Genomic DNA, 27000 nt, shown 5'->3' on the forward strand with positions numbered 1-27000 from the left:
TTTTAGTCACTTGTTTTTGCAAAACACCATCACATTGCCCTGAAGGGCTATTGGCATGCAGTGAAAAGATTTTTGTCAGGAAGTTAACTCCAAACCTGGGCTATTTTTATCTCCCCACTATGAAGTTTATCAGTAATGTCCCCATAATCTAGCAAGTGCTGCCTCTTTTAAACATTATCAGTCTGGAGGAATAAGCAATGGTAGGTGGAAACTGGGAGAAGAAAACTGAGTGAAGCATTTAACAATCCAGTCAATTATTCTTAACCCTTTTAAATTAGAGATAAGTGACAACCAAGTTGCAAATTCTGGTTAATTTAAGTGGAAACTCCCCCAGGCTTCATGAAACAACAACAACAACAAAAACATTGACTATCACAACCCCATGTTCTTATGAAATTATTATTGACATATTGTTTAGAGACATCATCTTAAAAACATGTAACTATAGCTAATGTTCTTCCATAACCCATCCCCAACCATGGCTTTGTGTTCAAGTGAAAGAGACCCTGATGCCTACACACTTTTGCAAATAGGAAACTGTCACTTTTTAGTAATACCTTTTAATACGGTGTCCCTGGGTCCCTGTCTATATATTGTGTGCAACTTTTAGTTTGTTCATCTTTAATTGAAAAACTTCTCCCAAACACAAACCACCAAAGAGGAAAAGCTAGTTACCAAGGAGACTTCCTAATGAATCAGAGAGTGATATTTGTATCTACTTAGTTCAGGAAGCCTTAGATGTATTTAAAGGAGGAACAAACCGTATTTTAACCAACTGTGGATAGTGACTTTCTCCTGGCAAGAAGTGCAGACAGCCTTTATTTACTTTTGAAAGCATGGAAGGAAGTTAGCAAGTGCCTCTTGTATGGAATCTGTGAACAGATCTGGACAGATGGGAATATCTCTCGAGCATGCTTGATTTAGGAAAACAAATACCATCCAAGGACAAAGTGGCCGCGCGGAGATGATTAAGGATAGCACTGAAGAGCTCTGCATTCCCACCCAGGAATCTGCATGAGGATGCTCTTGGAAATGTGAACTGAGGAAACCTATACATCTTTGTCTGCAGCCATGACATTTTCCAACATGAAGACAGTGCCACTGAAAAAGGATCGACTCCTGATTCACCTCCGCATGATGAGAGAACTGCATGAATAATTTGGGAATTCAGGTCAGATTTTTTGTTTCATGACCTGATAAAAGGAAGATTTTTGTTTACATTCAGAAGTTTCTTCATTGATTCTCAGCATATTTTTTGTATAAGCCTCGGTGCATTTTTGAGTCTGGAGTTTCTACCTAGCTGTGCAATGGGAATCCAGTAGCTATTGCTAACAGAAGACTTTTGCAAAGATAACTTGCAAGGCAAGGCCCATAGCCAGTGAAATGCTGACGTCTCCTGCTGTTTGTGGGAAATTAGAATAATGCCCAGGAATCCTGTGAGTAAAACAATGGCAGGTGGAGAAAATAGTGTTGCAGGGCAGAGAAGTTTCAAAACTGTACAAGTAACCAGGGGTTTGTAACATAAAGTTTGATGCAGAACCCCACTTTTTGTTATTTCGTTTTTTCACTATTTTTTTACTGTTATGACTGCTGTTTTTGTTCCTGATTAACCAACAGAGGATATTAGGAAAATACTATAGGTTTGAAAAATGTCAGTACTTGCCTTAAGTTATTTTTGTCTTGTCTAAAAAGACTTCCAATGTGAAGAAAAGGGAAAAATCCACAAATCCTTGGATACAGAAGATTTCTATAAACTACTTATTTTTAAATAACTTATCTTCCTAAAAGTGAAACTACAGATGAATATAATTGGAAGGAAAAAATACCTTTGCCTGACGCAATTGAATCTTCTTACTGGGAACTTCGGGTCCACTGTTGCTAAGGTAATTCAATTAATTAAAGTTTGAGTAATATTTCAGAACTTATTAATGAAAGATGAGGGGAGAAAAGAGATTAGATTTAGGGTGAGAAAACTGAGAGTCAAGTGAGCTACAACTGTCTTCTTTGCTTTTCATGTTTCAGATAATTCCAAAGCTTAGCAATTTTGTAACAATAAACTAATAAAGATTCTCAGTACTCAGGTAAAAGATATTTTATAGGACAATAATTTGAAGTTTAGTCTTGACATAAATTTTGCTACTTCATCTCTAGAATAAATAAAGCCAGTGGCAGCAATTGTAACCTGAATTGTTAAAATTCAAGTATATGATCATATTTTTCTGACAACTTTATGAAATTTATCAAGTCTTATTGATCTATATTACCTGAGGCTTCAAATTAACTGAGAACACAGTAAATAACTATTATTTAATGGAAAACAAAAAAATTATGATGAATTTATAGTGAGAAGAACACAGAAATAGAACTTGTGCAGCATCAAAACAAATGAATGTGCTAACACTGAGGCTGAAAAATAGCAATGCTTTTTCATTCATAACTTGTTCTGTTATACTTCAAGAGTACATATTTCAGAGGTTTCTATTGGTATTGCCCTATCAGTAATTCCAAAGACAATAAAAGAAAAAAAATATTATGTAAAGATGGAATTTAGAATGTTTAATTTTTTCTTTTACTGTTGAACTTCTTGCTCAAATTTTATGTCTTTGTAGATTGATTTATTCATATTTGAATATTCTTTGATTGTTGTGGATGGACAAAAGAAAGTTATTGAATATGAGAAAAATAAAGTAAGATAAGTAAATATGGTGAACTCCCTTCATGTCCCTATGTAGAAATGTTAATATCAATGTATATCAGCTTTGTTATCAGTGGTGATTCTTGTTTAGACAGCAAATGTTTCAGTAAGTTTTCTACATGTCAAAAAAAATACTCTGTAAGAATCTTATCTAATAAAAAGGGAATATGCTAATTGACCCTCACACTGTCGCAAAGATGGCAGTGCCCACAGCCACAAGATGGCAGTGCCCAGTCCCCTCAGCCCCACCAGGGTGGCAAGGTGCACTCCACGTGCCTGCCTCCAGAGTCCCCCAGTCCCCTCAGCCCCATAGCTGCCCAGGGCCGGTGCAAGGCTCAGCAAGCCTCGTATGGCTACTACCCAGCCTCCCAGGGCTGCCCGAGGCTCAGGTAACCAGGGCCAGCTGAGGCTTGTGCTGCTGGCAGTGGCAGCAGCAGAGGTGTGATGGGGCATCGCCTTCCCCTGATCACCGGGTTGCCTCCCGCCCCTGAGGGCTACTGGACTGTGAGAGGGGGCAGGCCGGACTGAGGGATTCCCCCCAGTGCATGAATTTTCATGCATCAGGCCTCTAGTTAAAAATATAAGAAACAGAAAAGGAACCTTAAGGTTATCATCAGTTTTGGCTTAAGTCAAACAGAAGTCTTCAGAGCACTTTATGTATTATAAAATTTTAAATGAAGTACATTCAAAAATCCTAAGAAAAAAAGAAACTACTAAGGCTGAATAGTACAGTATAAATTTATATTGTCATAGTGAAATTGTGACATTCTGTCCTCCAAATAACAGTCAAAAAATATAGATTGATTTGGTAATTTCAGGTTTTTAAGAATATCACTTTTTCTCTCATTTTACTGTGCTTTGAACAGTGTTCAAAGATCTATTTTACCAGTGATAACATCTTGCATTTATGTAACACTTTAGAAGTTAAACAATGCAGTCATCAAACTGACCTCATTTGATCTGCAAATAATATGGGAAATGCTTCTTTTCCCCTTCCTTTGTCTGAAGGAAGAAATAAAGACCTAATGGTTAGGTGTCTTATCAATCAAGGTCTTAAAGCTAATGAGTAGGGGAATTGCATCTTGAACTTGAATCATTTTGCTTCAGTCATATGTTCCTATTACTACTCCACAATATCTCCATTGAAAAGATAAAATAGTAGTGAATAGCACTATGGAAACCTGACGAAAGGAAAAGAGAATACATCAGGGGCTCTAGAAGTGTTTGAACCATTAGCTTATGTATAGCTGGATGCCTTTCATATGTTGAAAGATATTGCAAATATTTGTTTATTCAAGTGTTTTCATTCTTTCTTTGCTTTATAATAGGCTGCAGCACTTGTCATTTAAAAGTACTAAACTTAGCTAACCTAGGTTTCCATAAATAAATGCTGTATAATAGGGAAAGCCCCTATTCTGAGAGTTGTAAGTATGTATTACTTAAAATGTAGTACCAGTATAACTGACATTCTGTGCACATTTACAATATGAAAATTTAAAATACTGTGATATAGAAAATATTAACGAAGTTACTTTATATATAAAATTGTATATAATAAAAATCTGTATTTTTAAAAATCTAGAACCACACAATTTCAAAGTTAGCAAACCAAATGAATTATAAACTGTACTAGAGGCCTGGTACATGACATTCACACACTGGTTAGGGGGAGGGGGGTCCCTCAGCCCAGCCTGAACCTTCTCTCAGTCCAGGACCCCTCAGGGGATGTCCAACTGATGCAGTGGCAGAAAAGGCTCCTGCCACCACTGCTGCACTCGCCAGCCATCAGCCCAGCTTCTGGCTGAGCAGTGCTCCTCCTATAGAAGCACACTGACCATCAGGGGGCAGCTCCTGCATTGAGTATCTGCCTCCAGTGGTCAGTGCATGTCATAGCAACCAGTCATTCTGCTGTTCAGCCAATTTGTATATTAGGGTTTTATTATATAGGATTATGCTGTCACCAAATGGCATCTATAGCTGATACCCTTTGACAGAATTATGGAACTATATTGTTGTATGTACTAAAACTTTGATAGATGATTCTGGTGACTATTTGGCTGTTAATACTCATTGTTATAATTATAAACTGCTTTTTTATATACTACCAGAGGCCCAGTGCATGAAATTCGTGCACAGGTAGGGTTCCTAGCAGCTGTTGGCTGCCGGATGGGGCCTCCCTTCCCCCAGCTGCCTGCTGCCACCGCTAACCGGGGCCTCCCTTCCCACGGTTGGCCAGCCAGCCCCACCCCCTGGTCGCACCGACAGTCAAGGGGACAATTTGCATATTAGGCTTTTATTACATAGGATGGCAATGATTTTCAGCCAGAGTGTTGAAAGAATTTTAAAAACATGCACTACCTATTTAGACAGTGTCACTGATCTCTTTTCCCTGAGATTGTCAAATAAAAAAATAATAATAGCTAACACAATAGCCATCCAGTGTGAATGCCCAATCTTGAATCATAAATATATAGGTCATATAATAGAATCACATAATAAGGTCGCATCTGATTAGTTAATTCTTGATACCAGAAATCCTTATATGCAAGTATAGGTACCTGCTTTTTTTAAAGTAACTTAGAAGCAAAAAGGGTAAGTAGTTACTATTGTTATTTTTTAAATCAATCAAAATTCACCCATTTTTGTCAGATTGGCAAAAAAATATATTTTTTGGTGTGCTTCAGAATTTTAGTAATTAGTTTATGTGTGCCATGACATGAAAAAATGGTTGAAAATCGCTGTAGTATAGCAAAATTTCTAATCATAAGTGAAATTATGGTGATACTGAAATAAATAAATACATACATACTTTGGAGGAAAGGTTAGATATACTAAAACACTTTAAAAGAGGTCAAACAAGTACCAAGAAACAATGTGCTGCTTATTTAGGAGAGAGCACTAATAAATAATAGATAATTCTGCCTCTAGATTTATAAAAGCATTTATGTGGCAGAGAAGCAGAAGGAGGGAACAAAGGAAAGAAAAAGAGGAGGAGGTGGAGGAATAGGAGAAAAAGGAGCAGAAAAAGGAGAGTAAGACAAAAAGGAAAGTAAGAAGGACAAGTAAAAACATAAAGGAGAAGAAAAGAAAAAGAAATAAGGGAGAAGGAGGAGGAATAAAGACAAAGTGAAGGAGGAAATGATATAATGGTTGTAGATTTCTGTGCTCTGACAAGTTTCTCTCCTTCTTTATACCTATCATTTTTAGAAAATGAGCCTTAGATTATTCAAATTTTGTATCATAAAAAGTCTTTAAGAACATACCACTCATAAAATACACTAGTAATTTCCCTTTATAAAATAACTAGAGGCCTGGTGAATGACATTCATGCACGTGGGGGGAGGGGAGGTGGTCCCTCAGCCTGGCCTGCAGCCCTTTCACAGTCCAGGAGTCCTTGGGGGATGTCCGACTGACGGCTTAGGCCTGGGGAGTGGGCTTAAGCTGGCAGTAGGATATCCTTAGTTCCAAAGAGGAGAAGGGATTTTCTTTGTGTTATCCCATGGCCATTTCTTTATAAAACAAGAATTCTAAGTATTCCTCCATATCTAATGTGACAGATTTAGGAAGAAACTCGAAAAGGTACTTCTAGTGAATGGCTCACCAGATATAGAAACCAGAACTCATTTCTTCTACCAACTCATCCTCAACTATAACATACTCTTGATGAGTAGTGTTTAAAAAAGAAAAGAAAGAAAGAAAAAAAGAAACCCAGGAAATGTTTCTTGTTTTTAAAATTCTCTTAAAATACCATCTTAAATTCACAGAGAGTGTGTCTGGTTGAGTGTGAAACTGAGCCCCACTGAGCTGTATTATAAGAGCCAAAGGTCATCCCGTATAGGATTTTACCATGACAGCCAATCTAAGCTCACTTAATTAATGCTGCTTCAATTCTAGGTGGATTTTTTTCCAACACAAAAATAGATTCAGTCTTATGATTTTCTTCTAAATTCTAATAGCACTCATTTCTATAAAGTACCAGCACTGAAAAATGTTAATCAAGGCATATGAACCTAGTCTGAGCCTGTCACTGTCATATGCCTGTTCATGGAAGCAGATGGAGTTAGGATGCACACACCACACATTTCCTCCTTACTGAAAGTATCTATAACCAGCACCTGGGTGCTTAGTAGCTTTTTTTCTTTATTCTGGCTTACATAGTTTTATCCTAGTGAGTTCCTTTAGCTTTATTGTCTTTTTAAATCATATAAGATATAGAGACAGATATATAGACTAGTTGGTAGGGATTGATCATGTATTTGTAGAAAAGGAAGAGTAGTCAGACACAAAGAGGAGAGGAATAAAGATTAGTTATTTCATTATATATATACTAGAGGCCCAGTGCACAAAAATTTGTGTACTCGGGGGGGGGTCCCTCAGCCCAGCCTGTGCCCTCTCGCAGCCTGGGAACCCTCAGGGGATGTCCACCTGCTGGCTTAGGTCCTTTCCCTGAGGGATAGGGCCTAAGCTGGCAGTCAGACATCCCTATGGAAGCCCGGGAGCCCTCAGGAGATGTCCACTTGCCAGCGGGGAGTAGGCCTAAGCTGCAGTCAGACATTCTTAGCGCTGCTGAGGAGACGGGAGAGGCTCCCACCACCACCGCTGTGCTGGCAGCCATCAGCCTGGCTTGTGGCTGAGCAGAGCTCCCCCTGTGGGAGCGCACTGACCACCACGGGGCAGATCCTGCATTGAGCGTCTGCCCCCCAGTGGTCAGTGTGTATCATAGTGACCAGTCATTTGCAGTTGTTCTGCTGTTAGAGTCAATTTGCATATTACCCTTTTATTGTATAGGATAGAGGCCTGGTACATGGGTGGGGGCTGGCTGGTTTGCCCTGAAGGGTGTTCTGGATCAGGGTGGGGAGTCCTGCTGGGGTGCCTGGCCAGCCTGGGTGAGGAGCTGATGGCCATTTTCAGGCTGGTCACGCCCCCTAGTGACCAAAGCTCCCAGCCTCTCCTTTTTTTATCTTTTTTTTTTTCTGGGCTTTATTTATCTTCTATAACTGAAACTTTGTAGCCTTGAGCAGAGGCCAGGTCCGGCCAGGGCAGGTGGGAAGCTTGGCTTCCTCCATCACTGGGGACAACCCAAGCCTCCTGCTCGCTCCAGCTCTGTGGCCGCTGCCATCTTAGTTGGGTTAATTTGCATGCTCACTCCTGATTGGCTGGTGGACGTGGCTTGTGAGCATGGCTTGAGCATAGCGGAGGGATGGTTAATTTGCATGTTTCTCTTTTATTATGTAGGATATATAGCCTAACCACATTAAAGTTTTAAGATTGTCATATGAATATGAAAAGGATGGTTAAAATTAACAGAAAAGAAAGAATTAAAAAAAAAATAAGAAAAATGAAAATGGAAATATCAGAAAATAAAGAAAAGAGAGAGTGACAATGAGACTTGACCAATAATATTAAAAACCATTTATTAAGGGTTTCCTGTTTGCTAGGTACTGAATAATTTATATCCTTATCTCTGCCAGATATTTGTGTTCTCTTTTTGTAGAGGAGAAAACTGAAGTTGAGCACAGGGCCATGGAGATGGAATGTTTTTGGAATTTGCCTATATGCTTTCCGCCATTCCTCTCTTCCCAAAGTTTTAGGAAAGCAAAGAGGGAGTATCTTGCGGGGGGGGAAAATGGGAAAGAGAAGAACAGGGGGATATTTAATTCTCCATTTGTGCCCCCTTTGGCTTCTGGCTGTCATTTCATTCAGGAATTATGTAGAGTTCCCAGTAAAGTCCCCTCAGATGCCCAGGAAAAAAGCAGGAGCCATTTTATTTATTTATTTATTTATTTATTTACCTGTTTATTTTGTTAATTCTCACCCAAGGATATTTTTTCATTGACTTTTAAAGAGAATAGAAGAGACAGAGAGAGAAACATCAATGTGTAAGTGACACATTGATTGGTTGCCTCCTGCACGCGCCCTGACCAGGGCTGGGGATCAAGTGCAACTGAGGTGTGTGCTTTTGTTTGGAATTTAACCTGGGACCCTTCAGTCCTTGGGCCAATGCTGTATCCACTGAGCCAAACTGGCTAGGGTGCAGGAGCCATTTAAATGCATTATTCATGTTAAAAATTACAAATATGAGGGTAAGTAAGGTAAAAATCACAGGGGGGAAATACTTCTATTGTTTAACTTGTGGTAGTCAGTTAATTTGGGGCCAAATTGCAGGAAAATATATCTAGCATAAGTAAGTCATGAAAGCTTTGAGAATCACATGACTCTAAACATTCTCCATAGGCCTTGCTCATGTAAACATGTATCTGCTTATATGAGTGCATAAATCTTGGTTCTTCCATTGCTGGCTGTAGACCCAAGCTCTTTCTAAATACTGAATAATTCAAAAGGAATTAATCTGTGTCTGACTTAAGCATTTATTATTATAAGATGCTAAAGTGGGGAATAAGATGGTTTGAATGGTGGTAAAAATCAACACAATTTCCAGAGATTGTTCACGAAAAAAGTCTAAGGCCCTGGTCAGCAAACCGCAGCTCACGAGCCACATGCGGCTCTTTGGCCCCTTGAGTGTGGCCATGAAGTTTCAATTGCACTGTACGTGCGTGCCCCCACGTGGCATTTTGTGGAAGAGCCACACTCAAGGGGCCGCAGTTTGCCGACCACTGGTCTAAGGTATATATTTTAAGCATTAAAGGAAAAGGTTTCCTTTATCAGCCAATAAATGACATGCCCTGGAAAAGAGAGTTCTCTCAATTCATAATGCTGGGATTTGAGAAGTATAGCTTTAGCAGTTGATGAAATGCTTTTATGTTTAGATAATTTTATTTAAAATTTCCATCCTCCAGCCCTGGTTGGTGTTGCTCTGTGATTAGATCATCGGCCCTCTCAACAAAGGGTCAAGGGTTCAATTCCTGGTCAAGGGCATGTTCCTGGGTTGCAGGTTTGCTCCCCACCCCAGTCAGGGTGTGTGAGGGAGGCAACCAGTCACATCCATGTTTCTCTCTCTCTCTCCCTGTCCTCTCTCTGTGTCTCCTCATCTCCCCTTCTCCCTTCCTTCCTCCCTTCTTTCCACTCTCTCTGAAAAGGAATGGAGAAAATACCCTCAGGTGAGGTTTAACAACAACAACAAAAAATCTCCATCCTCCATGGAAAACAAGTCTCAAGTGCCATGATAAAAAATGATGTGTTCTATCTTTAATTTGCTTTGTAAATTACACTCTCAAACAAGCATTTTCTGATGGGTCAGAATAGTGGTGGCAGTCCCAGGGAGAGAGGTCACCTACAGGTAGTCTCTTCCCTGTTTTATGCCATTTGTAAAATATTTTGAGCATTACCCCCTACACACATTCCAAACTGAGAAGCATATTCTTGTCTTTCAAAGATATCTAGACGAGAGCTGTACAATATGATGGTCATTAGCCAGCCACATGAGGCTAAATTAATTAAATTTAATTGCATTTAAAGTTCTATAGCCTAGTCTCACTAGCCATATTTCAAGTGTTCAATGTGAGGCATACGTAGCTAGTGGCTACTATATCCGTCAGTTCAGGGTTATAGAACATTTCTATCATTAAAGAAAAATGGTCTTGGACAGTATAGACCGGTGTGAGAACCACAGTTCGAATGGCTACCTTAGAAAAGTAATGCCCTTATTGGGCCCTTCTATAGCCTCTGTTTAAACCTCTATTGTCATACTTGCCCCCTTCTAGGTAATTACTTTTCAGTGTGCTCCAGCCAATGCCTATACTGCCATGAGACTGATCAAGACCAGGGAACATGGTTTATTCATCTTTGTAACTCCAGTGGCAATGATATGTAATGATAATAATGGTGATACTACCCAACTTTTATGAATCACAATCTCTATGTGCCTGGAACTAGGCTAAGCTCTTTATAGTACTCTCTCACTTAATCCTCACAACAACCTGTAGAGCAAATATTATTGTTAGCCTCATTTTAACCAGAGAAAATTGAGGCATTGACAGATTAAGAAACTTGTTAAAACAGATAGTCTGACTCCAGAGCCTGCTTTTTTCCATCAAGTTATGGAAACCTCCACATCACAGTGTGGACTTCGAGTGGGCATTTACCAACAAAAATAATAGTAACAATAGTTACCAGAATTCATTGAGTGCTCCCTTTGCCATGAACTAGGTTGATTCCTTTACCTACTTTATTTCATTTAATTCTCACCCTCCTTTAAAATTAACATAGCCAGTGTGGCTCAGTTGGTTGGAGCATCCTCCCATACACTGAAAGGTGGCAGGTTTGATTCTCAGCCAGGGCACATACTAGGCTGTGGGTTTGATCACTGGTCTAGGCACTTGCAGCAGGCAACCAATCAATGTTCCTCTCTCACATTGATGTTTCTCTCTCTTTCTCCCTTCCTCTCACTAAAATAAAAAGCACATACCAAAAACCCTAAAAGGCAGATCCTATTTATTATTTCCTTTTATAAAGAGGAAGTTGGAGCTTAATAAGAGGTTTAATGACTTCAAATGAGGTCATTCAGAGTGAGGTAGGGATTTGAACTCAGCTGTGTCTGATTTCTTGCTCTTAATTATTAATCAATACTGCATGTATTTCTTAATTTATCAATGGATGAATGAAAGAACAAGTGAATGAATGACCTACTCAAGTCTTTTTCTACACTTGCCTTCTTTATCAACATTCTCAGCACAAATCCCTGCTATATAAGAAGCTTAACTGCTCCTACAGTTTAAAGAAGGAAAAAATAGCTGTGTACTAGTTCTATTTGGGGGAAGAGGCCTGGGAAATCAACATGAAGGAAATGAGTCTCTGCAAATTCCCAAAGATTTGGGGCTGAAGCCAATCTGTTAGTTTGCAAATGAAAGCGCTATCTTCGCTTTTCACTACTCGCTTTCATGCTTTTAAAAATCTAAACAGTAGGCTTACCATCTGCTATGTGCATTGGAAAATCAGAACTGCCAACACTAAACAGAAGATGTACTGGATAGTCTCAAATGTTTCCGGTTGCTGGGCAACACACTTCAGGCTTTCCAGGCACCTCAGCTAAGTCACCTGGGCTTCAGCTGTAACATGCAAAATAGCACCATAGAAGGGGGCATTTGATTTTATGCGGGTTTTCTGAGACTTGTCACCAGCTGCTGCTACTGTTAGTGCTGGATCAATAGCAAAAGATGAATGAACACAATGTTGTTTTCTTAGAAACTCGGATTTTTATACAGTAAGACTCCCTAACTCAGTTAAACATCAGAATGGGCACTTCTGACATAGTAAAAAGTACAAATTATAGAATATTTTAAAGAATAGAATTTTATTTATTCTGTTAAGTTCACTAATTTTAAATGAACTAACAAGTATAAAACCTTATTTTAGTGGAAGTTGAAAATTTTTTTTTTTTAGTTAACACACCAGTTTAAGCAATATTGGTACTTGTTTATCAATGTCCCCAGGGTTTAATTTGAACTGTTTATTTAAATAATTCCATGTAGATACTGTTTCACCTCCACTATAATTCTGGGAGAAAAATATTTCCACTATTTTTAGAGATAAAATAACTAAGATTATGTGGATAAGACTCCTGTCTGGAATTCATAATTAGCTTCAAAGATTTTCAGAGAAGCCCAGGATAAAAAGTAATCTCTGTGTATTCTTAAATCCCAGCCTATGCCCTGGAAATGTACACTTATCTTTTCTGGAAGCCTGCCCCGGACCACACTGCCCAAACCAACCACCTGGGACCCTGTCTGTGCCTTTCCAGTTAGATCCTTAGCCCTAGCTGGTGGCCCCCAGGACCCTGAAGTACTATAGTTAAACCAAAAATACCACTGGCATGTTTTGTATGAACTAAATGGCACCTGTAAACCATAGAAGCCAAGCAGAGCCCTAACTCTGACTCACTCCCACAACAATGTTCCCACAGAGCCCTGAATTATAAATTACAATCACTCTGAACTTCCCATTTATTTCTCTCCCATCACAATCCCTTAACCACTCACATCCAAATTGGGGGAAGGGATGCAGCTGGGGATTTTGGAGAGAACCTTAAAGAGGACACAATTCTTAGGTGCCCATTCCAATCTTCCATAATCCTCAATTCTAGATTTTCATGCCAGCTAGAGAAAAGCAGACTTATGTTTGTCCCTTGCTTATAGAGGCTACAATTGGGCCTAAGGTTGTATTCTGGGGGTTCCTATCTTGATAAGGGATATTTGGGTGTGTGTGGGGGTGGGGGGCATGCATGCTGAGGGAGAGAAAAGGATAGGGGTCATCTGTAGCAATATCAACAATAAAAAATAAACAAACAACAAAAAAGCCATTTTGGTGAATGAAAGCCATTTAAAACATTCAAATTCTTCCTGGTACTGAGTGGGGTTGGGACCAGAGTTTGACAGTTTTCAGTCTTCCTTAAGGATCTTGTTAATTTAATTTTAATATTATATCTTATAGGCTCGATATTATAATTATATGAATCTCATGAGAGCCTGACTTTCAAATGCTTCCTCTGTCACATCCATTATATACTCATTCATGTATTCAACCCATATTTGGTCTTTGCTGAGTACCTACCCTTCTCAGGAAGCTGGGGACATAGTAATAGTGAAGAACTGAACAGACATGGGCCCTGACCTCTCAGAGGTAGTTGTGCAGGGGACATTAATTAAGCACTTACTATATTCCAAGAGCTATGCTAATCCTTTTACATCATTTTCCATTTTCGTTGCCTTTAATCTTCACAACAACCACATGAAGTAGGTATTATAATTAATCCCTTTTTACAGGGAACTGAGAGGTGAGGAAATGGCCCTTGCCAGTAGTGAGTTTAAAATCAAACCCATCTTCTAGAGCACACACACTTTACCACCATGCCACATGGACTCTATTTTAGTTATGTATATGTGCATATATTTTAACTGTGAAGATTAAATGCCACAATGCAAGTAAAACTCTTAATAGCCTGCCTGGCATGTAGTCTACAGCAGTTATTTCCATCCTCTTATCCTGCACAGAGAAAACCTAGCCAATCCGGAGCTCCCACTTCTGTCATAGCCGAGTCTCCTTGGAAAGTCTCAGTCTTTCTCTTGGCCTAGCCCTGCCTCTCCCCTCAAAACAGATTCCCAATAGCTTCTAAGAACCAAGATGCCAGACTGACAAGGACATTCCTCATTGACAAGGACACCTGGTACATGGCTGGGGAAGACTTTGTCCTGTTCATAAAGCTCAGAAGACACAGCAACCTCCCCAAGTGGAGAGTGTGCAAAGCCTGCCCCTGTGGTCCAGCAGGTACAGTGTCCCCTAAAGTCCGAACATTTGTTCACAAAACTTTAATATGCATCAGAATCCCCTGAAGTTTTTTTAAATATATATATATATATATATATATATATATATATATATATATATACATATATATAATTTCAGAGAGAAAGAGAGACATAGAAACATCAATGATGAGAAAGAATCATTGATCAGCTGCCTCCTACACACCCCCCACTGAGGATCAAGCGCACAACCCGGCATGTGCCCTGGCTGGAATCGAACTGTGACCTCCTGGTTCATAGGGTGATGCTCAACCACCGAGCAAGACTGGCCAGGTTCCCCTGAATGTTTTTAAATGCAGACCTCCAGCCCTAACCCACAAAGACTTTACCTTGGTAAACCGGGGTGTGGATGGAAGGTAGAATATGAGCTTTCCATCAGGCACACCATTTACTTCTCATGCAAGTTGTTGGAAGACCACAGAATAAGAACCAGCTTCAGAATTCACTTCACTTGGGGCTATAATGAATCTTTCAGGCAGTAAAACCCCTTCCTCTAGGGATCACACTCACAGAACCAGAGAAGGCTGAGTCCTCAGAAAAGGCTGAGAGTCCACTTAAAATTAAAAGTAGGCCAAGCATCACTATCTAGCCAGTCAGAAGAAAAAGAATTAAAATATTTTCTTTAATACTAGCCATTTACTAAGAATTTTCTATATGCCAGGCTTGGTTTAATAGAGATAGCCCTGGTTTTGAAATAAGATGACCTCTTTTGAAATCATGCTGTTTTGTGGGCAGATTATTTAATTTCTTTAAGCCTCTGACTCCACATCTATAAAGTGGGAAGTGGAAAATGCAGTGTTGTTCTGGGAATTAACAGAGATCAGTTATCTGATCTATAGAAACATGCAACAAATATTGGTTCCTTCAGTGCTAGCCTCTCCCCATCAGACAAGATGCTTGCCTACGTCACTGCACTAATGAGTATACAAAGGCCTGTTTTCTACCTTGATCTTATGTGTGCAATCCTTCTATTGTGCCAACTAAGTTTTGAATGTCTTTATTCAAACCAGGAGATTAATAGTTTATCTGCTAGTTCTTCATCATTTGTCCCCAATAAAAAATGAGATTAACAGTTTTATTAGGGGGTCTTTATCACTTAGATTTTGTAATCTGTAGATATTGTGTGTAATGAATGAGTTTAACAACTGATTAAAAATTCACCTGTTATTTTAGAAACCTCTCCCAAAAGACTCTCTTAATATTACTCTATTAATAATGTATGCAGTTTATTAGAAGGAGGCCACAGTGATGTGAATGTGTGTATGTGTTATATAGACTCACAAATATTTATTAACTGTTTCCTAGAGCTAGCCACTGTTCCAGGTGCTGAAGACACCGTATTGGATAAGGCAAACTTTGCTCCCATGGCCCTTTAACCTAGTGAGAAAATAGTACTAATGACAGCTGACACATATGACAGGCACCCTATGTGTGAGGCACTGCAATATTAATTGTTGTACATGCATGTTAGTTTCTTAAGAATTCCATAAGCATTAGTTGCTTTCATTATCTCCATTTTACAAATGGGAATCTAAAGCACAGAGTGGTTAAGTAACTTGCCCAAGTTCACACACATGATCAATATCAGAGCCAGTATTTGGATGGACCCCATATATTTCTGCCCCAACCACTGTGAAAACTGCCTTTTTTACATCATCTTAAATGGTATTTTATATTATTAAAGAGATTATATATTTTATCCTATGAATTGAAAATAGCAAGTGGTAAGAAAAATTACTATTTTTGAAACAAAAGCCAAACAGAAAGGTAAAATAGCTGTAGACAGGAAAGGAGTAGGCACACAAGGTCATATTTTTTATACTTTCCATCTTTAGTATTCCTTTTATTATATAGACATCCATATCCTATCGGGGAAAGGAGATAAAGTGTTCTATTATGAACTGCACTAAGTGATCTGAGACAATGCTCATTCTTTTTACTGTAAATCAGGGTAAAATTGTAGCCTTGAGATGTTTACTGTGAGGACCACATTCGGTAAAGCATATACAGTGATTGGCATGTAATGATTACTCTGTAAATGTTAGAACCTCTTTATCTTGTAGTTACAGGTTTACATTTTTATTCTTTCACATTAGATATGAGCAAATACTCACAGAAACTACATTTAATCCATGGACAATTTCTGAAGTGAGTTCATTTCTAATTACAATACCAATACCAGCTTTGTAAGGCTGGTCCACATGAATTTTCAATGAGCATACAAAATAAGAAAAACACCATGATAGCTAAAAATTAAGAAAAGGACTTACCTACTCATGAAGTCTCCTACTCTTGGAGGAAAAATAGTTCTTAGAAATCACTTTAGAAATCTGGTTCAAAAAATTTAGAAACCAAAACACAGGCAGAAATTTCCTATTCCAAAGTTCCATACCCAGCTGGTGGCAACATATTTGAAACTACACTCCTACTATACCATCCTCCGTCCCCCCACCTGCTGGTCTCCATCCCACCCTCATCCACATCCACATGATCTCTGCCACATACAATGACTTCCACTAATGCTCTCAGCAGTGCCCTTTAATGCCATGCTCTGAGACCGCCTTCACACAAAACTATCGTTAGGTGGAATTCCCTGGCACAGTTGAATGGAAGGAGCCCTTTCGATGTGTGTTTGTTCACAAGCTGGCCTTCATACACGGAAGGTAAGGAGAGAAAAAAGAAACAGACCACTCCAGATTGACAGGTAGCAGGTTTAAGAAGCAAGAGAACTTACAAGGCTTGTCTTGGGTGCTGCAAGACAAATAGATCTCTGTACTTGCCTGCCATAACCGTAAAAGTTTATATAGAGATTTTAGCAAGTTCATATGGTCTCAGCAATACCTTACTTTCTCAAGGCTTAAAACTGGGCTGGATATGGGAACCATGAGCAGAACTCAAATACATTCCAAAGACAGGGGAACAGATAAGGAGCTTCTAGGTGTTCAGGGTCCAGCTTGAGAGTCAACCGTCAGTCATGTCTTCTTAATTACCGCTCCAACAGTGTGATCTGAAAATAATCACCGTTACAAAAAGTTCAGTCTGGCGGGGCAAACCTATGTAGAAGCTACTAACAGATCCCCCAGAATGTGCAAAGCGCTGATCATTAACCTTGTGGAAGAAATTATTTATCTGTATTGTCTTATTAGACTCTGCTTTTATTTTAAGGAAAATATAAATTCCCCTCACATATAAAAATCTTATAATTCTTTTGTTACAATATCACAAATTTTTCTATTATCCATGAGATATGGAACCCTTCAGAAAAAGTTACTAGCCAGAAAACTTGGTATTAGTTTTCCAAAAAAAATACCTTGAATATGATTGTTGTATATTTCTTCCTTCAATAACACACAGACATATTCATTCAGCAAATATTGCTTCGGGCCTGCTAGTATTCAGTCCTATGGTGAACATAAGCTACAGTTCTTGCCTGAAGGGTTCAGTTGGGAGAGACCCTCAAACAAGTATATTACAAGTGATCCCCAGGGGTGGGCAACCCCTGGCACGCATGCCAAACATGGCACGCCAGTAACTTTTGCTGGCACGTGAAACCCTCTCTTATAATCTTCCATTTACAATTTTTTTCTTAATATCGATTTTTTATTTTTCATATAAATTCAGTGTAGGTGCATCTTAGATAAATAAATAATTTTACATAACAAGTTATCTTAAAGACCATAGACATGGATTGACGAGAGAGGAAGAGCAATTTCTATGCCTCTGCCTTAACTCACCCTGCCTTCCTAGATCCGACCAGTGCTTTGGTTTCATCCACATATGCTTGTGAATCTTTGTTCTCAGTGATGAATTTTGTTAAGTCTCGTAATAGGAGTAGCCTGACAGATGAAAGTAGTAGCTTGTGCATATCTCTGAAGGTCACGAAATATAAACCTGATGTAAAATCTCTGTCATCAGTGATGCAGCAGCAAAAGTCCCACTGATAATATCAAAGGGAGCATAAAGTTTTCTGTCTGACTATCAGTGTACATGTATATATTAAAAAATAAATGTATTTTTCATCATCATATACTGTGTTTTGGTCGCTCGAATGAATTTTATTATTTCTTCAAGGTTCTTCACATATGTACACCTTAAGAGATATCAAGTAGGCATAACATGTTCTCAAAAAATTAGGGTTGGCACGCAGAAGAATTTTGAGTCAGAGATTTTGTTGGTTTTGGCACACACTCACAAAATGGTTGCCCACCCCTGCCCTAGACTAAGGATGGGTGGTGTGTGTGTGGCAGTGGCGGGGGGGGGGGGGGGGCGGGGGGGGAATACAATGAAGGGAGCAGCTATCTTTTCCTGAGACAACCAGGGAAGGCTTCATAGAGGAGGTGACTTTGAACTAGGTTTTGGAGAACCAGTGGGAATTTTCCAAGTAAAGACTGGAGAGGGCACTTGTGACAGGGAAGAGCATGTGTATGGATGTGTAAGGATGGAGAAAGCATGACGTAGTTAGAGAATGACGAGGAGGAGCAGCAGGCAAGAGTAAGTGACTCAAATTGGGAAAGTTTCTCAGTCACATTGAGAAGGATCTGTTGGGTCCTGTGAAAGAGTTTGCATTTGTTAACCGACAGGTGGACAGTTGTGCTCCAGTGATGGCTTTTACGCAGCAGTTACCAGATAAAGCCCACTTCAGTAACATCTAATGTTTGCCAGCATTTGATGAAGCTTTTGCACTTAAGGCAAAGACTCTCTCTCTCTCTCTCTCTCTCTCTCTCTCTCTCTCTCTCTCTCTCTCTCTCTCGAGTTTGAGGAGAGACTGGCCATGGAAATCACAGCTGAACCATAGCCTTTGTCTGGAAATAATACGTCTGCAGTTTTCTGAAGCTCTTCTCTCTTTTTCTGAAATTCCATACGTCTGCCCTGGCATTTGTATAGCACTGAAAAGGGAAAAAAAAATTGGCCACATGTTCGTTTTGGAGGTCAAATACAGAGAGATATTGAAGGGTTCCAGCCTACTTTTTCAGTTTGAGGATTTAAAAAAGAGAGTTTAGGGCTGATTTGAATAATGGCTTGTGTTCCCAAGAGCGTTGTGCTTTGGTAAGCAATGTTGGCTGATTATTGCCTCATGCTTTTCTGCAACAGCTGCTTGTCTCCTTTTAGAGCTCTATTCTAGGGGGATTGCAAGTGCCACAGAAGAGAATTTAACTCCTGACTACTCAGTTCGTTTGGGTGGAAGAGATATAAGAGAGCAGTGGTACCCGTTTGCTTGTTTCAGAAAGTCCCTGGTTGCTCGAGGCAAACAGGAAAAGGTTCTTTCCGTGGACTCAAAGGGAAGTTGTGTGTGACCCATTCCTCTGAAGTCCACTGCCTTGATATTTTGATATCTCTCTGCGTCTTTGCGAAACTTGGCTTTCAGCTAAGATTCAACATTTATTTCAAGGAGGGACAAGTTAAGGCCCACATCACTGGTCTTTCTTTCTGTTTTCTGCGCCCAACTATATGTCTAGTTTATTTGGAAAGCACACCGTGCTATGATGGTTGGATTTCTTGCCATACCCAATGAGAAATTAATTGCCTTATTTTTGTTTAAAAATTATTTATTAAACACTCTATGACCTTGCCGTTTTTTAGGTGCTATGTATATTTAATCAATGGAGTTTGGTTTCCTACCACATGACTTAGCAAAGGGCCTTTGGTGAACTTCCCTTTTATGGTACGATGATACCTAAACAGAACTGGCTAGGACCCTGGGTGAATGGGAACTGATTTTTCAGGAAGCAAGTCAGAGGTCTGCAGTGGTCACTCAGCCTTACTACAGTTCAGGTGGAGATTTTGGAATCCCCTGCCCTTCTCCTTTGCTATTTAACCATTCCTGATCAGTGCCTCCTTCCTGTGAGGTGTCCATTCTTATCATCAGTTGTTCCCACAAACCTCTTACCCAAGTTTACAATCAACCAACTCCAATGGTTCTTTTGAATTAATCATGGATTGCTCATTCTCAAGCGACAGAGCAAAGCATTCTGTAATGTTAGCTCACATACTTCAGCAGGGATCTTGGCTTCTCTTCTACATTTGATATTTCTGATATTTTTGAATGCTTAGATAATATACAGAATAACATTAATAATATCAATGTTTATGAGCACTTATTATATGTAAGGGACAGCCTAAACATTCACATACTATCTCATTTCTCTCCCTCACAACAACCTGAGAGCTAAATACTATTATTCTCCCCATTTTATTGGTGAGAAAACTTTGTCATAGAGAGGTAACTCACTGGTGATCAGAGACAGGTAAGAGCAGAACCAGAATTAGAATTTGCATTTCTTTTTTTGAAAATACATTTTTATTGATTTCAGAGAGAGGAAGGGAGAGAGAAAGAGAGATGGAAACATCAATGAGAGAGGATCATTGATCCTGCATACCCTCGACTTGGGATCGAGCCCACAACCCAGGCATGCGCCTTGACCAGAATTGAACCGTGACCTCCTGGTTCATGGGTCAATGCTCAACCACTGAGCCACACCAGCTGTGCTAATTTGCATTTCTTAATATTACAGCCCTTGGGAGCGTTTTCAACTCATCTGTGTGTTAGTTACTACAGGGAACCCAGAGTTGACTGGACCAGGTGGGATTTGACCCCTTGTCAGAAACTGAAGCCCTCCCAGGCACACCCACTCTCCCTCCAGGATCTGCTCACTTTAAGAGAGGAACTCATGCTCACAGATAACAGTAAAATTGGTCTTTCTATTTAGGCATTGCTTTTTAAAATCATAAAACGCAATTTCTTCAGAATAAGTTAAATGATTAGCTTATCAGGGTTATGCTGATATTTTATGTTTGGGAAAATTTCAGTAACTTGAAAAGGAACATGAGCTATTCAAGTTCCAACATCTCTAACCTAAAATATATATGTATGTCAATATTAAGATGTGTACAGATGGAAAACTGAAGGGAAGAAAATTAGTAGGGGTTTTTCTCCTTGTATCTAATTTGAACTGAGTGTTTAAATGAGATACCTGTTCCCAACGCATGGGCCTCCACTACCCCGGTAACTTCCATCCTTGGCCTGGTCATGTTTCCCTCAAGCTGACATTGGTTTTCTTCTTTGGCTATGATTTGCTGGACATCTACTCCAGGGCCCTCCAGACAATGATGGAGTCTAATGAAACCTCAGTATAGGGACCCTGCCCAAGTGTCACAGCCTTCAGGGTCCACACTCCCTGGGTTTGCTTCAACTAACTCCCCCAGAGAGAATTGAACAGTTGAAGTTAAAAGTTCCTCTGCTGACCATCAAGTATGATAACAGACTTCTATGTCTGAGAAATAAGAGCTTCAGGGAAGCATCTCTTCAACAAAGAAGCAATCCTTTATTTGTATATGGCTCCTTATAGTTTCTTTATCCCCCATAAATAGACATGTTTTATCCCTTTTGTAAGTACTGTTTACCTTTCACCTCTTTTCTTTAGTATAATCTCTATTGTTTCTAATTTTCTGACTTTCTAACAGCAATCTCTGGTCCAAGCCCCTCTCTGGAGGTGTTTTCCATCTTTCTCTAGAAGTTCTAGATCAGAACAGCCCCTGGTGCTTGGGATAGTGTCTTGTTACTATTCCTGAGAAGAAACATTTTCTTATAACTTTATCTCTGATAGGTGTTGTTCTATTGCATTGTCTTATGTTGAGGTAAAAGAAAAATACCCTTACCAAGTACCTGAGTTTTTGTCTGTCATTCTATCTATCTACCTACCTACCTATCTATCTATCTATCATCTATCCAATTTTCCCATCAAGAAAACAAACTCTCTTGCCGAAACCGGTTTGGCTCAGTGGATAGAGCGTCAGCCTGCGGACTGAAGGGTCCCAGGTTCGATTCCGGTCAAGGGCATGTACCTTGGTTGTGGGCATATCCCCAGTAGGAGATGTGCAGGAGGCAGCTGATCGATGTTCCTCTCTCATCAATGTTTCTAGCTCTCTATCTCTCTCCCTTCCTCTCTGTAAAAAATCAATAAAATATATTTAATAAAAAAAAAATAGAAAACAAACTCTCCCCTCAGAAGTTAGATAGGACTCTCCGACCAGGAACATTTCCTGATCTGTCTCCTGACCTTGTAATCAGAAAATCAACATTAAAACTACTTTGGGTACCAAATGACATGCTACCTAAGGCAAGTCATTTCATCATTTCCAGACTTAATTTCTGAACATGAGACCAGACAGGACATGGGTTTAAGTGAGTTCTAAGTTCCCCCTGCCCCACACCACCTAAGAAATCTCATTTAAAACCTGTCAGCATACTTTAGTCTGATTTTTTTCTCTGTATTATTTAGGTATTATGCTGACCTAACTTAATAATAGGTCCTACAGACACAAATCTCCTCATGTCTCATTCTAAACTCACAGTCATGAATTTGAGGTCCTGATTCTTAAGAGACCTCTCCCTTCAGGGTGGCAGCCAAGCATCCAGAAGGTGGTGAGATGAGGTTCAACTCAAGCTATGGTCCACCTCCAGAGACAAGGGCGGGCCCCTGGGCCAAGGAGCCATCACAGCCTCCAGCCTGGCCCTGAGACCTTTTCGTAAGCATCACCACACCAGGCTGGGCCTAATCAGTTCTCTCTGGATTGGGACCGCTTACCGAGCATAGTGGTTACAGTTTCATCCGGTTTCCTGCATTTTCAACACTTGCTTTATTCTTTTCCTCAACATTATTGAGTGTCAATAGCTTTTCTCCCTTCAACACACCCAATTCTGCATGGGGGAGGGTAGCACTGTTCTGAGCAGGCCAGAGTCATGGTTTTTCTCTCACTAGAGTCTTTGAACCACAAGGGAGTGGCAGGATCATTGCACATAGCCCTGGGCTGCATTCCAAGGCTCTTCTCTTCAGGCGATGCCACATTTGACCTTGATCCCCAGGAAACAGGCAGGGAGGGCCTTGCTTTATAATTCCTAGGTGACAGCCGGCGTGACTCCACTCTGGGCCTCTGAGCCACTTCAGAAGCAATTAACCCTGCTCTCGGAGGGCTGTGAGCCCCTTTTGGCTTCACTGTACTCCTTCTCCAAGTTTGATTTCTTTTTATTTTTGACTTTTTTGTTTTCTTGGCTTCCAACCCTGTTTTCCTCCAGTGGCTTGAGGCTGTGTATGATTTTCAAGTGGGAAAAGTTTACAGTTTTTATGTTTTCTCCTGTGCAACATCAGAAACACCATTATAAACTGGAAACATACAGCAGATTTGTCAGCTTCTACCATCTTCGTGCCCAAGGATTTATTGTTTTCTTCATGTTTTAAAATCATTATACAGTAAATTGCCTTTTTTTTTCTTGATGGGTAGTGTTTGGCTAGATGAGTTCTAACACATGTATAGATCCATGTAACCACCACCACAATCCTCATAGAATTCCCTCAACCTGTTGTACCTTGATACTCCAATTGTCCTCCACCTTTAGCCCCTAGAAACCACTGTCTTATAGCTTCATCTTTCCCAGGACATATGAAGGGAATCATATAGTATGTAATCTTTTGACTCTAACTGATTTTAATTAGCACATGCATTTAAGATCCATTCATGGAATTATATATAGTTTATTCCTTTTTATTGCTAAGTAATATTCCATTGTATCCTATCTGATAAAAGGGTAATATGCAAATTAACCATCACTCTGTCACAAAGATGGCGGCGCTCAGTCCTCTCAGCCCCACCAGAATCCCCCAGTCCTGGGGGGGGCAGCCGCTGAGAGCAGGCAGTGTGAGCAGCCTAGCGGAATGCTTGCTTCATCACCACAGCAACGAGACAAGTGTTCCACCCTGGCCACAGTGGGCCTCTGGCCAGACTGGGCGCGGAACGCTTGTGTCATTGCAGGCTGGGCTGAGGGACTCCCCCCATGCACAAATTTCGTGCACAGGGCCTCCAGTGGATGTATAATAGTTGTTTATCCATTCATCCTTTGAAAGATATGTGGGTAGTCTCCAGTTTATGGTAATTATAAATAATCTGCTGTATACATCTGTGTATACATTTTTGTGTGAACATGAGTATTTATTTTCTGAGATAAATGTCTAATTGTTTCAGCACCTTTTTTGAAAAGACTTCCCTCTCTTCATTGATTTATTTTGTAAAAAAAAAAATGTTGACTATATTTGTGTGGACCAATTTCTGGATCCTCTATTCAGTTTTATTTATCAATATGTTTATCTTTTCACTATTACCACACTATCTTATTACTATAGCTTTATAGTAAGTTTAAAAATAAGTAGTATAATCCTGTAAATTTGTCTTTCATTTTCATAATTGTTTTTGTTATTCTAATTTCTTTGCTTTTCCATATAACATATAGAACCAGAATGTCTATATCTTTCAGATATTCAGCCAGAATCTTGATTGGAATTGTATTAAATCAATTTGGGGACAATCAACATCTTTGCTATACTGAGTCTTCTAATTCATAAACATAGCATGTCTCCATTTATTTGAATCCTCTTTGATTTCTTTAATCAATGTTTTGTGGTTTTCAGTATACAGAATAGCTATATGTTATTTAGAAGAGTGTTCTTAATTTCCAAGTGTTTGGAGATTTTCCTGATATCTTTCTGGTATTGATTTCTACTTTAGTTTTATTAAAATCAGAAAAAAAATTCTTTGAATTATTTCAAAGAAACCTCCCTAAGGTTCTTTTAACCCTGAATATAGTCTGTTTTAAGTAGATTTCTCATGCACACTCAAAAAAGAATATTTTATGTGCAATCATTGTGTAGAATATTCTATAAATGTCAATTGGATCAAGTTAGCTGATAATGTTGTTTAGGTTTTTTACGTTCTTACTGATTTTCTGCCTATTATTTCCATTGATTACTAAAAGAGAAATTTTGAAATCTCAAACTATAATTCTGGATTTTTCAATTTTTCCTTTCAGTTATGTCAGTTTTGCTTCATGTAATTTGATCCTGTGGTTAAATGCATAACATTTAGAATTGTTATTTCTTCTTAGCGAGTTGACCCTTTTACCATGATGCAATGCACTACTCTTTATCCCTGGCAGTTTATTTTGCTAGAGGTCTACATTGTTAAATGTTAATATAGCCACCCAGTTTTCTTTTTACATATATAATATATTTTTATTCTTGATTTCAGAGAGGAAGGGAGAGGGAGAGTCAGATAGAAACATCAGTAATGAGAGAGAATCATTGACCGAGGCTTCCTGCATGCCCCATACTGGGGATCAAGCCTGCAACCCAGGCATGTGCCCTGACTAGGAATCAAACCATGACCTCCTGGTTCATAGGTTGATGCTCAACCACTGAGCCATGCCAGCCAAGCCTGTTGTTTTCCATTTCCTGACTTCTTTTTAGTTCTTTTAACTTTTACCTTATATATATAAAACTAGAGGACCGGTGCACAAAAATTTGTGCACTCGGGGGGGAGGGGGGGTCCCTCAGCCTGGCCTGTGCCCTCTTGCAGTCTGGGACCCCTCAGGATTAGGCCTGCTGGATTAGGCCTGCTCCCGGGTGGCAGAGGGCAGGCCCAATCCCTAGGTGCAGCCCCTGGTCGGGCTCAGAACAGGGCCGATTGGGGAGTTGGGGTGCCACCCGCTGTCATGCACAGAGCAGGGCCCATCAGGGGTTGGGGAGCTCTCCCCTGTCACTCACAGAGTAGGGCCGATAGGGGAGTTGGAGCACCGCCCCCTGTCACACAAAGAGCAGAGCAGATCAGGGGGTTGGGGCGCTGCCCTCTATAACCCACAGAGCAGGGCCAAACAGGGGGTTGGGGCACCGCCACTGTCGAACTCAGGGCAGGGATGATGGGGATCTTCTGGCTCTACCTCACCACACACAGAGCAGGGCCGGTCAGGGGGTTGGGGCACCGCCACTGTCACACTCAGGGCAGGGACGATGGGGAGGTTCTGGCTCTACCCCATCATACACAGAGCAGGGCCGATCAGGGGGTTGGGGCGCCACCACTCTCACACTCAGGGCAGGGCTGATGGGGAGGTTATGGTTCTACCCTGTCACACACAGAGCAGGGCCCATGGGGGGGGGGGGGGGTTGGGGCGCCACACCCTGTCACACACACAGAGAAGGGCCGATCAGGGGGTTGGGGCGCCGCAGCCGGTCACACACAGAGCCGCAGGGTGATCAGGGGATTGGGGAGCTCCCCCCTATCAGGCACAGAGCAGGGCTGATCAGGGGGTTGGGGAGCTCCCCCCTATCAGGCACAGAGCAGGGCTGATCAGGGGGTTGGGGCACCTTCCCCTGTCATGAACAGAGCAGGGCGGATAGGGAAGTTGTGGCCCCGCCCCCTGTCACACACAGAACCGCAGGGTGATCAGGGGGTTTGGGCGCTGCCCCCTGTCACGCTGATCCCAGTGCTGGGAGGCATATTACCCTTTTACTATATAGGATAGAGGCCTGGTGCATGGGTGAGGCTGGCTGGTTTGCCCTGAAGGGTGTCCTGGATCAGGGTGGGGGTCCCCACTGGGGTGCCAGGCCAGCCTGGGTGAGGGGATGATGGCTGTTTGCAGCTGGTCACACACCCTTCAGGGTGGGGGTCCCCACTGGGGTGCCTGGCCAGTCTGGGTGAGGGGCTGAGGGCTGTTTTCAGGCTGGCGGGTGACTGAAGCTCCCAATTGCTCCTTTTTTTCTTTTTGTTTATTCTGGGCCATCTTTAGCTCTGAGGCTCCCGCTATTAGGCCTCCGCTGCTGAAAGCAGGTATCTGGTTTGTTTGCGTTCTATAATCGAAACAATGTATAACTCCAGCTCTGAGATCCCGGCTTGCTGAAAGCAGGTTTCTGAGGTTTTGTTTAGCTCCTATATTTGTTACAATGTTTCAAACTGCAGGCTCAGAGGCCGGCAAGGCAGGCGGGGAATGTTGGTTTCCTCCGTCACTGAAGCAAGCAAGCCTCATGTTAGTTTCAAGCTGCCTGGCTGCTGGCCACCATCTTGGCTGGCAGTTAATTTGCATATCTCCCTGATTAGCCAATGGGAAGGGTTGCGGTCGTACACCAATTACCATCTTTCTCTTTTATTAGATAGGATGTGTGTTTTTTACTACTTCTCTGTATACTTTTTAATAGCTATTCTAGGGACTACAATTTGGATACATAA

General features: G+C 40.6%; 1 protein-coding gene across 2 annotated transcripts in view; it reads left to right on the forward strand.

Moving 5' to 3' along the window:
* Positions 1-1257: 1257 nt before the first annotated feature.
* KCNMB2 (potassium calcium-activated channel subfamily M regulatory beta subunit 2) overlaps positions 1258-27000 on the forward strand; it is a 113624-nt gene continuing 87881 nt past the window's right edge. Inside the window, exon 1 of one of the 2 annotated variants that reach the window (XM_081085750.1) lies at positions 1258-1883. The gene's annotated coding sequence lies outside the window, so the exon portion shown is untranslated. The remainder of the gene's footprint in view (positions 1884-27000) is intronic. The other variant, XM_081085749.1, reaches the window with a different exon arrangement.

This window comes from Myotis nattereri, assembly GCF_964212035.1.
Source record: "Myotis nattereri genome assembly, chromosome: 3".
Classification (NCBI taxonomy): domain Eukaryota; kingdom Metazoa; phylum Chordata; class Mammalia; order Chiroptera; family Vespertilionidae; genus Myotis; species Myotis nattereri.